Below are 12,046 nucleotides of genomic sequence, written 5' to 3' on the forward strand. Positions count from 1 at the left end.
AACACTACAGAACTACAAACAGTATCAGTGGAACTACGAATTTCTTCATCAGTTTCATTATTTACACCTTAATTTGCATTACTAATATTGCTTTTCTTTCTTTTACGAGGTTGTGTTTCTTCAAAAGTATCGCATCACTAATACTAAAACTTAATTCTATATCCCTTTCATCTAATTCTGATTTGAACGATAACAAAAAAAATAAATTTCACTTTCAGAGTAAAATTTACTACAGCTAGAACGATTTGATGCCATAGTAAACAATTATAAACATAACATAATGAATGTAACATAGAAGCAATGGAAAACACAAGATAGAACATTTGTTCACAGATCACTTGATTTCTTGTTTTTATAAAAGGTTTCAGACAATGTAACTACAAAACAATATTGACAACACTGCAAGGTGCATATTCAAAATATTAACAAGCACTATTAAGCATATTTACAGGGCTAAACAGTGGGTTTGAAATTGAAATTGTAAATATACAGATATGGTCAAATATGAGACCATCATGTATCTATAGCAATACAGATTTGGCATATGATAGGTTAAACAAGAATTGACTGCATTTTCAAATGCAATTAAAAAATTTAATTGTCTATAATATCAAATTAAAATAGAATTTATTAGGAAATTCAAAAAGATATTTTCACAACATTTGTGTAGATTTCAGTGGTTTTTCAAGTGGAGGAGTGAATTGAGTACAATAGAAAAGAATTTAAATTACAGTCTAATACTACAAACTTCATCAGTCAAAAGCAGTTAATCACCTATTGTTTGTAATCATAATTATTTTCCTTTTAAAAATGTAGCTTAAAATTTCATTCAATAGCCTATAGAAAATTTAAGACCACATTTTACCTATCACATTATTTGTTCTGTAATGTCAAAAACTGAAACATAATTTAAGTGTACTCTTTTTTTATTAACAATTTACTGTAGCAGAATTTGCTATAGTAAATTTACACAGGTGTTAGAATTATGATTTGTTTGAGATTTTACCTATTACAGATCTTGTATTTTTCTATTTAATGTTCTTTTAATTAAATTAAAGATTTTTTTTATATTTAAATATTAGGACAGTTAAATTATGCATTATTTTTAAGCATGTATTTTCTTAATAATATATGAACAATAATACTACAGCAAACTCAATATTATGTTTGCAAAGTAATTTCAAACATATTACTGCATCTATTTTATTAAAAGTTACATGAATAAAAACATTAAATTGTTCATATAATAAAAATGTATTCAATCAATATAAGGTAGAATTAAACAAATAAACATAAAACTGCTGCTATGCTGTATTTAATCACATAATGCTTGCCATTGTATTTCAGCATTTTTGAGCCATGTTATTAAGCTGCATAGTAATTTATATTATGTTGTAATTGCAGTAAAATTGTAAACTACAATACAACATGCTTTTGCAATGAAATCCTTTCACAAAGGGTGTGATTGCTCAAGTTCAAGATTTTCAAAGACGGTGGTTCAATATTCATTGAAATCATCAACACTCATTACTTCATGTTCTTAAGAATTGGGTTTAGAATATTGAAGCTATTGGCTACATTGGTTAATTCATAACTACAAAATGACTGTGTTACAGTGTTTGGAATTATCTGATCATAAATTTCATTAGAGGGCTGTAACTGCTGTAAAAGAGCTTTATATCTAAAAAATATTACATACATTTTTAGTTGATGAACTCCCAACCACCAGTAAATAAGGAAAATCTTTTTCCAACAAGATGAAGGTATGGCCATATCTTCATCCTACATGTATTTTTAATAGTGACTAAAAATTACTTGAAAATAATAGTAAAATTATGATAGCGATAAAAGAAAACTAAATAACACAAAGAAATAATAAAACTAACACATATGCAAGGAAGTTTTGCAGATTTTTTTTTTAATATGGGAAGATCACGTGACTAACCATGAGACATGCATTTTTTTGTTCCTCCAGGGTTATTTGAAAACCTAGATATTCAGTTCATCAGCACCTAACCTAATTTTGTAATTGTAAAATCAAATCCAATAAAAATTAAATCAAATTTGCTACGAAGATATGTAACACACTTACATATCTACGAAGATATGTAAGTGTGATAAGAGAGATCCACAACACACTTTCCAAGTCCCTATTCCAAAATGGTCATCTAAAGGATGTTTTTAAGAAACAGTTAATATAATTAAATGAAGTTTAAATTCTTTGATATATTAAAAACAAATTGTTCATAGGTTTAACCCCTTTATGGTTCTTTATTTTAGCAGAAAATCATATTATTATGCCTTTTTTGGTTTCACTAAACCTTTGTTATTTTGCCTATTATTTTTTGTTTTACATATTTTTTATCTGTACAATGAAATATGACAAAAATCTAATTTAAGGACCTATTTATGTACTTTTCTCATCATGCAATGTAATAAATAATATTTAAAAGTTCAATTGTATCACTATCATTTATACATGATGAAAGGCCATTTTGTACTAATAATTATCGCTTAAAATACCTAATTGTCATATCAGTAATATTGTAAAACACTAGTAAGTAATTCAACCACTGGATTGGTCTAGTGGTGAACGCGTTTTCCCAAATCAGCTGATTTGGAAGTCGAGAGTTCCAGCGTTGAAGTCCTAGTAAAGCCAGTTATTTTTACACGGATTTGAATAATACTAGATCATAGATACCGGTGTTCTTTGGTGGTTGGGTTTCAATTAACCACACATCATAGAAATGGTCAAACTGAGAATGTACAAGACTACACTTCATTTACACTCATACATATCATCGTCATTCATCCTCTGAAGTATTATCTGAACGGTAGTTACCGGAGGCTAAACAGGAAAAGAAAGAAAGTAAGTAAGTAATTCAAATTAATCACATGAAGATTGTCTACGCACATAACAGATTAATTAGGTTGTAGTAAACAACCCTGTTATTTCTTATTTACATACGGTCACAAACAGTTGGAATTAAAAATATGACTAAAAATTACTTGAAAATATAGTAAAATTATGAAAGCGATAAAAGAAAACTAAATAACACAAAGAAATAATAAAACTAACACATATGCAACTTAAGAAATTATTAAAACAATGAAAACAAACGTATGGTATCAGCAGTTCAGATGGATAAGAAACAAAACATATATAAAGTAGAGAATATGATACTAGCACTTCATCATTAAATTAGAGTAAAAATGGAACTAGACTTGCACACATTGCAGTAACTCATAAAAAAAAAAAAAACAGAATAGAACAGTTCAGTTCATAATGACGAATTATTTCCTCAGAGGCACTTTACAGCAAAAAAATGGATGGCGAGTTATCTTGTCAAAAACCAGTAAAGATTTAAAAATTAAGTAAATGGAATAATTGTAACATTTTTAGAATTCCTTGATTCACTGAAGCACTCTTCTGTATTACCTAATATGTATAGTAAAAAAGTCAATGATTTTAAAAAGTGTTTTCAAAACTGATTTTTTTATACAAATAATTTTATATAAAAATATGTGTTCAATCTCATTAGTTTCTCTTTTTTGTAAACTTTCAGATTTTTAAATAACATTCAATGTATTTTGGATGGGGGCCTTCCACCCCACCAACTTAATACCTCCACATCCCTAATGCTACAGTTCAACCATTTCTGTTTTTCTTCTCTTCTATTTAGTTTAATCTATAAATAATACCTTTTTATGTTAAAGTTCTATCAGATATTTTTAAATTAGTGCTTTTTTCTTTAGTTTGTGATGTTTTAAATAAACTTTTCTGCTTGATTTTATTCTGGAACAATCTTTTCTCGGGAACAAATCTCTTCTTGGTTCTAGTAAATTTTTTGTAGTTAAAATTTTTAGCTGTTTTCTTTAAAAGATGTCTTTAATCATTTTCTTTTCCTTTAAAAGAAAACCTTAGTTTTCAATTAAACCTCGTAAGTTTTAGTTCTAGAGCAAAATTTAAAAGATGTACTTCCACCACATGTTTCAACAGAAGTAATCTTTAAATATGTCAGTTGCTAAGTTTCTAATTAAACATTGATAAACATTTTTGTTCATCTGTATATTTTATTTTATCCTTACCATATAAGCAAATTAATATTGTACAGCTGAATGCCTGTCTAACTACAGAATGCTATGTGATACTGTTGTTTATCTAAACATACAATTTACATTTTAATCATAGTATTTTTAGTTTTGAGAATTTAATTGTAGAGATGTTAGGTTTTTATTTATTGTTTACAAGCAATTTTGTAAATTATGCTAAATATATTTTATCACGTTATCTGTCACTTATCAAGTTTTAATGTTATTCTTCTATTACCCTCTGTTGTATTTATCTTTTAACATCAAATTAGTGTACGTTCTCAGTAATGCATTGTTTATATGCTTGTCTTTGCCTTCATGTTGCTTGTGTCTATCATGGCTATATAAAGAAAATAAAGTTTGTTTATTAAAGGATTTATTTAATATTTATGTTATTCTCATTTAACTCTAAGAATCTGAATTTTACATTATTTTCCAGCACTTTTTTCCAATGTTGATGACTTAAAAGTTTTATACCTTTATAAAATTACAACTTATTCATATTATATTAATTAATTTTAACTTGTACTAACTAATTATAAAGGCAAAATAAATGACAAAAAATGCAGGATGCACACTGCTGTTTTGGCTTTGATTTTCTTCTTCCTCATCCAAAGTAATTATAATTATTGCTAAATCTTCCATAGATACATTTTTTATTAATATAACAACACCAAAAATCAAACTGGCGATTTTTTTTCTGGAAAGCTGCATGTTTAATTGCTCCATTATATTTGGACTTTTAGTCATCATATAAATGATGACTGAAGGTCAAACACAAGCTTGTGTGAGAGTAAAAATGAAATTTTTGTTACATAGAAAATTCCATATCTGATCAGGATTTGAACCCAGGACTTCAATCAAATGTAATTTTCCATAGAGTAATATGAAATAAGTTAATTATTAATAAAAATTATGTATACTATATTAAAAACAGCTATTTATAAAGAAATAAAGTTATTTTGTGCAGTGAATAAAAGAGACGATAGTTGATGTAATTATTTATAGTTGATTGTAGGTAGTTATAATTTTATGATTGGAAACTGACTGTACTTTCTTTATATGAGGTATGTTCAGAAAATAACACAACTTATTTTTTTAAACTTTGTTGTTAATTTTACAGATTATTGGTCCTTGTCCCCTTGAAAGTATTTCCCTCCCTTATGCACATACTTTCCATTAAATATATATATATATATATATATATATTGTTTTTCTAGGCAATAAATTTGTCTATTATTTTTATATTATTTTCTGTTCTGGTTATTTTGGGTCTATTATTTTTTTTAATTCGATGTTTGAAATTGTTAGTTTCTGTTCATATATGATCTGTAATGTAGAAATTTTTTAAATGATATGTTTGTGCTTTTATTATACAAATGTTATATTTTATAAGGGCAGGGCTATTTTCTAAGTATGGTTTGTTTTTTAATACAAACAAAACTAGTGAAGATATTGTCAGATAATTTATTTTTATTTCACTCTACATTTTATGCTACTTTTCTACATAGTTACCTTGTTTGTTTAAACATTTACCTTAGTGTTTTACTAAATTTTTTATGCCCAAATCATAGAAATCAGCCATCTGTGAAGATAACCTCTTCTTGACCCCATAGGGAAGGAACCTGCCTCATAACGGGTCCAACTGTTACACCACACCCTTCATACCTAGTCCTTAGGGGCTTTACTAGGGGTCATCTTCAATAAGCCTGAAAACATCTTTCAGTTTGACCTCGGTCAAGATGCCACCGATACAAATGACATTCCCATCGATGTTCTGACGGAATATTCCCAGAACTATTAATCCACCTTGGGGGAAAAGCTAAGGAAACCCTACTCAGCACTATAAACTTTACATGGCAAAATCATGTTCTACAGCAATGGTGAAAGGCAAAAATTATCCCCATTTAAAAAATTGTAAGGACGCCAGTCTAGCTGAAAACTACAGGCCTATATCCCTAACAAGCTCTTGTTGTAAAGTGGCAGAGAAGATTGTTAGTTATCATCCGTCTAAACCAGTTTATCGAAACACGGAATTGTAGACAATGCTCAAGCTGGCTTCCGCAGATATCGAAGCCTAATGCACCATGTTGTTTACTTCACGCAAGTCAGATGGATATCATAGAATAATATCTACACTAGTGGTTTTAGTCGATATAAAAGCAGCATATGATACCTACCATCTGGCAACGCATGCTCATTCACAAGCGGGCCACGTAAATGTGTTGGAAGAATGCCTCAATAAGGCATTGCTGAAATTTGAAATCTGGGCAACACGCAACACTATGACTTAATACCACAAAAACTACATTCCAACTTTTCACGCTTTCCAAAAAATTACTGACAAAAAGTCTGTCCTACAGGAGTCAAGCACTGGAAGTAATGTTTCTAAGTATTTAGAATATTTAGCAGATTGCTGCTATTCAAGCAGCTGCCACCCAACTTGAAATCCTTTCCATGCAGAAGATAGAGTTCTTTGTCAATTCGCAAGCAGCCATCCAGAACTCGTGATGTAACACTATAAGTGACTGCACAAACACTTTGGAGTGCAGGAAGACCTTAAACGAACTGGGATGTTAAGGCTGGCAGTTGAAATTCCAATGGGTTCCCAGCCTTGGTCTAGTTGTAATAACAACACTGGCACATCCAAGGACTATTTTTCTAGTCATTTTACTGTTATTTTAGCCTGTTTTCTTCTTTTCTTTACAGTTACCTATTTTAAAATTGAACATAAAGATGCAATTTCAGTTGGTTTGAACTCAAAGAAGTCTTCAGAAAAAAATAACATCAGTCATAACTATTTTTTGATGAACTGTCAGTTATGTGTCAATTAAGCAATTAACAAAACTTCATTTGAATTGTCTGAATCATCTAGAGTAAAAAAAATAAATAAAAATGCAAAAATATTGCATCACACCCACCATGGTTTTTTATATACAGCAATGATTGACTTGATGTAAGGACATAAGGAGTACTTGTAACAATAGGCTATATGGATAATTAAGTTGTCACATACATGCATAAAGACGAATGAAAAATGTGACAATATAATTTAATTTTTAATTAATTTTCTTTAATCATTTTCAAAAAATTGATCAATGATTCTTTATGCATTTATGGAACATGTTTAAAAAAAAGCAGTGTTAAGTACTGGTATAAAAAGTAGACAAAAGAGTGAGAAACATTTATTCTTATAAATTTTTATGAAGTAGTAATTTATCACATTAAATATTTGTTTCCAGGTAAAAAGTAACACACGTGATACATACATCAGATTATTAAAATTCTTCAGTGTTAAACTGTGTATAACCTGCATAAGTAATGTAAATAAGCTTTAAGCAGTATAGGAAGATGTCAATTATAACAGTAAGGTTTTATGATGACTTTTTCTTTGTCCTTTCTCGTCTTTCTGTAACATTAAATAATTAATCTAACAATAAAATGTAACAGCAAAGAAACGGATTTTATTATAGACTAATCCTTCTAGAGCAGAAATGATGAATATTTTATAAATCTGCATAGCTTAGGAAAGTACAAATCAAGTTTTCTCGTCGCTAGTTAAACATTTTTGGACAGAATAAAGTTTTTTTCACACCTTAACTATAATACAAACTTCTGGCCATATTAAAAATGAATTAACAACTCATTTATGATTACATTTACAAGTAGTTGTAACATCCTCTTAACACCTAGCGAGTAAAAAACAAAGAATTTTTATTTTATTTTTTTTAATATATGTTATGAAAAATTGAGGAAGAAATACCATGAATATTTCCACAGAGACTAAACAAAAATAATATAGACTGTTGATTAATATCCTAGTCATTCAGAGAACAAGACTGGACAGTCTTGATTGCGCTCCAGTACTCAATTTTATTTGTTTTAATATATGTTAACTGATTTTGATCATTTTTTTTTAAATCGAAGATTATACTTTTGCAGTAATTCCATATTAATTGTAACCAAATCTAATGATAACCTTAGAAAAATAATAAAAAGCTGAATGGCTCGACATCCTTCGCCACTGACCGCGCGCACCGAACTGGAGCGCAATCAAGACTGTCCAGTCTTGTTCACTGAATGACTAGGATATTAATCAACAGTCTATATTATTTTTGTTTAGTCTCTGTGGAAATATTCATGGTATTTCTTCCTCAATTTTTCTTCCTTAAAGATTCTTTTTTTTCTTGGTACTTTCCTCAAAAAATCCATGTAAATAGTAAACCTACCTTTAATATGTATGTATAAAATGGTGAAAAAGTGTATTATTGCTAATTGCAAAATTATAATATTTGTGTTATGCAATAATAAATTCTTATTTTGCAGTATTCAATAAATAGTCATACAACAAGCTCCTAACATCGTTTAGTAGGCCTACCCATATTTTAATGATATAATAATATATATATTAAATACAGCGTGAGCAACATAAAACCGAACCCATAATGAAACCGCTACTCAACTATACATACTACAAAGTTACAAATAATTATATTTTTATTTATTAACTAATGTAAAAGTATGTACAACAAATAACTATTTTTGAATTCGGTTCCAGCCAACGCAACTTAAAAAAAACCTATGATATATAATACAAATCCTCCTACTTGAAACAATGCAAAATTGATAATAGCAGTTTTACTACAATAAAATTAGATCTACAAACATATAATATAAGAGAATAAAATGCGACATACAAAAAATATTATATCAAAAATACATGAATATGAAAAATAATTAATATGAATAGATGCTTAGAGATATATTATCACTAGAGACCGGATTATATGCAACATAAAAAGGCTGAAATATGTATGAAAAATACTTAAATTATACCTGAAAAGTGTCAAAATATGCAACTTTGAATAATAAAAAAAGTAGTAATTTTTAGTTATTTCAACATCAGCATACTATTAGTAAGTATAACATATCGATAAATTCGATAATTAACAATTATTTAACATTTTGTTACTTTTGTAATCGTAAACAACCAGGTACTGTTTCAAATGTTCGGTAATAAGATTGTGTTTTCGATCACTCAAAATATTTTTATAGGTGGAAAGGATCGTTCCATGAACAGTATTTGAATTTGGGTGCTGTGTTAGCATTTCTTGTTTCTGGCAAAAGTTCATTCGTCTCACTAATAAAACTATCGATTTGACACAAAGAATTTCAATAATTACTTTTAGTCACGATTAAAAATTTCTTTCAAAGTCACCAAAAACCTCTGAAATAAAGTGTCACGTCTGAAAATTTTTTAAATAATGAACAAACTGAACATATGCTTGCTTTTATGTTTAATTTATGAAAATCTGATATTCCATTTTCAAATTTGACTGCAGATAAAATTTGATTAGTTTTCTGTTAGTTATTACCTCAGCATTTTTTTTATTGTCTTGGAAACATTTAGTAAATTTATATGCCTTATCACATTTATTTTCACCTTCTGAAAAAACAAGAAAATACTATTAATGATCCACTTTTACTAATTTCCTTTTGTCAATAAACAGTTTAGTATAATGACAAGAAAATAATCAAATATAAAATAGATATAATTTTAACTTTATTACTTTTCGATTAAACATGACATTTTCCATATTTTAATAAGATGTAGGTCTGTTGTTAACAAAAAAAAGCACTTAAAACTAAAAAGTAAAAACAATAGTTTTTAATTTCTGGGCTGATTTCAAATAAGAAGATTAAAATTAAAAGGATATTTGAAAGAGTACCATTTTTTATTTTTTGCGTTTTACTTTTCATAAACTTATTTTTATTTAAAAAACATGGACAAGATCTATACAGCCAGTGTCCTTTTAGAATTTCGCGCGCGAAACATTGCTGGTACTACCTGCTGCCGCTAGATGTGGCTAACAGTACTCTTTGTGAATCAGTGTTCCAACAGCTGTGACGGTGAGAGGCTGCATTGTTGACTTTTATGTGGTTGTGTAACGTTGTGTTTTACTGCTTCGGCGAAGTTCTAAATGGCAAATTTTAAAGAGCAAAGAACCTGCATCAAATTTTGCTTCTTGCTTAAAAAAACTGGTGCACAAACCCATCGCATGCTTGTGGAAGCATTTGGTGACAATGCTATGAGAAAAAGTAAAACCTTTTTGTGGTACAAACGATTCAAAGATGGAGGACGAACGACAGTCGATGACGATGAGCGCTCAGGAAGACCATCAACAAGCGCAACACCGTAAAACATCGTGAAAGTGCGAGAGGCCTTTGTTGCAGATCGTAGACAATCAATCCATGATGTTTGTACAATCGTACAAGTATCATATGGGTCCGTGCAACGCATCTTGTCGGACAATTTGATCATGAGACGCATTGCTGCAAAATCCCTACCGAAACTGTTGAACAGCGACTAGAAACAAAATCGCGTAGCTGTCTGTAGTGAATTGAAAAATTCAGCAAGAGATGACCCTAACTTCATCTCCAACATCATAACCGGTGATGAGAGATGGGTGTACGGGTATGACCCTGAAACTAAGCAGCAGTCGTCGCAGTGGAAGTCGCCAAGTTCACCGCGGCCAAAAATAGCACGCTAAGTTCGTAGCAACGTGAAGTCCATGATGATTGTTTTTTTGGAAATCAAAGGCATTATCCATAAGGAATTTGTTCCTCTTGGTCAAACTGTCAATGAGATGTTTTATTGTGAAGTTTTGAAGCGGTTACGTGAAAGCATTTGGTGCAAACATTCAGATCTGTGGAGTAACAACAGCTGGGTTCTGCACCATGGCAACGCGCCCGCGCACACATCGCTAGCCGTTCGGAATTTCTCGGCTTCCAAAAAGACTGTAGTGATTCCCCACCCACCCTATTATGCATGATTTTGCATAATTCACAACCACAAGAAAGACTGGTTAAAATGTAAATCGAACAAACCTTCTGTTACGTAACATTATACACACTGCTTCATTGTGATAAAGGAACTTGTTGTAGCAAATATTGTTGTAGCTTGTATTGTCAAACAGTATTACGTACATCATTTGCAATAAGAAAATAATTTAGAACAAATATACATTTGAAAATATACATTAATTAAAAAGTATAATATTCAACCAACCTTTTTTGATGCAATTTTCTAAATTTGTTGTAATAATATTAACAAAACGAGATTTAGGCATTGAGTTTGTAATATTTTGAAACTTCTGTTTGTTATAATTGGCATTTTCATCCATCTGAAAATATTTTAATTCAATGAATTTTGATAAATTTTTTTTTTACTAACTTCATTAACAAACAAAGACAAAAAAATGAAAATGCCTTCAGTATTATTTCTAAACTAGCATAAACAGGTGAGAAAGGTTACAACAACCCATAAGGGTAAAAAATATGAAAAAATTATTAAATGTTAATAGAGAATAAATATTGTTAAATAATTTCATTAGTAATAGTAATTTTGTTATAATAAGTATTCAGAATGCACTTCATTTGCAAGTATAGAAGCATAAATGTATTTTTCCATGTTACCAACCACTGTATTCATGCTTGCCATTACTAATATTGAATATTTTTATTTTAATGTTTCATTCGAGTTGATTACTTGTATAAGGCTTATTTCTGAACATGTTTTCTTTTAAATAATTCCAAAAAAAAACTCCTTGGATGATAAATATGGCAACTAGGTGACCAAAGAACTTGTTTAGTTACTTGTTATTTGGGCTATTGCAACTAGCAGTTTTATTAATCTTGTAGCATTGTTATGATGTCAGTTATAATCTGCTGGCAGCATTCGGATGTTATGTTTGTGAAAAATATTGTACCCACTATTCTCAAGTAAGATATTGTACACCAAACTCCGATCTTTTCTGAATATAATGTAGTCTCATGAAAAACATGAGAATTTTCTACACTGCAATATGTTTAAATAGCCACTTAGATGAAAACATGGTTCGTTACTACAGAAACTTTTATCCAAGAACTGGATATTGTGAACAAAACGCATGAA

This window comes from Lycorma delicatula, chromosome 10 (genome assembly GCF_047948215.1).
Source record: "Lycorma delicatula isolate Av1 chromosome 10, ASM4794821v1, whole genome shotgun sequence".
Lineage (NCBI taxonomy): Eukaryota > Metazoa > Arthropoda > Insecta > Hemiptera > Fulgoridae > Lycorma > Lycorma delicatula.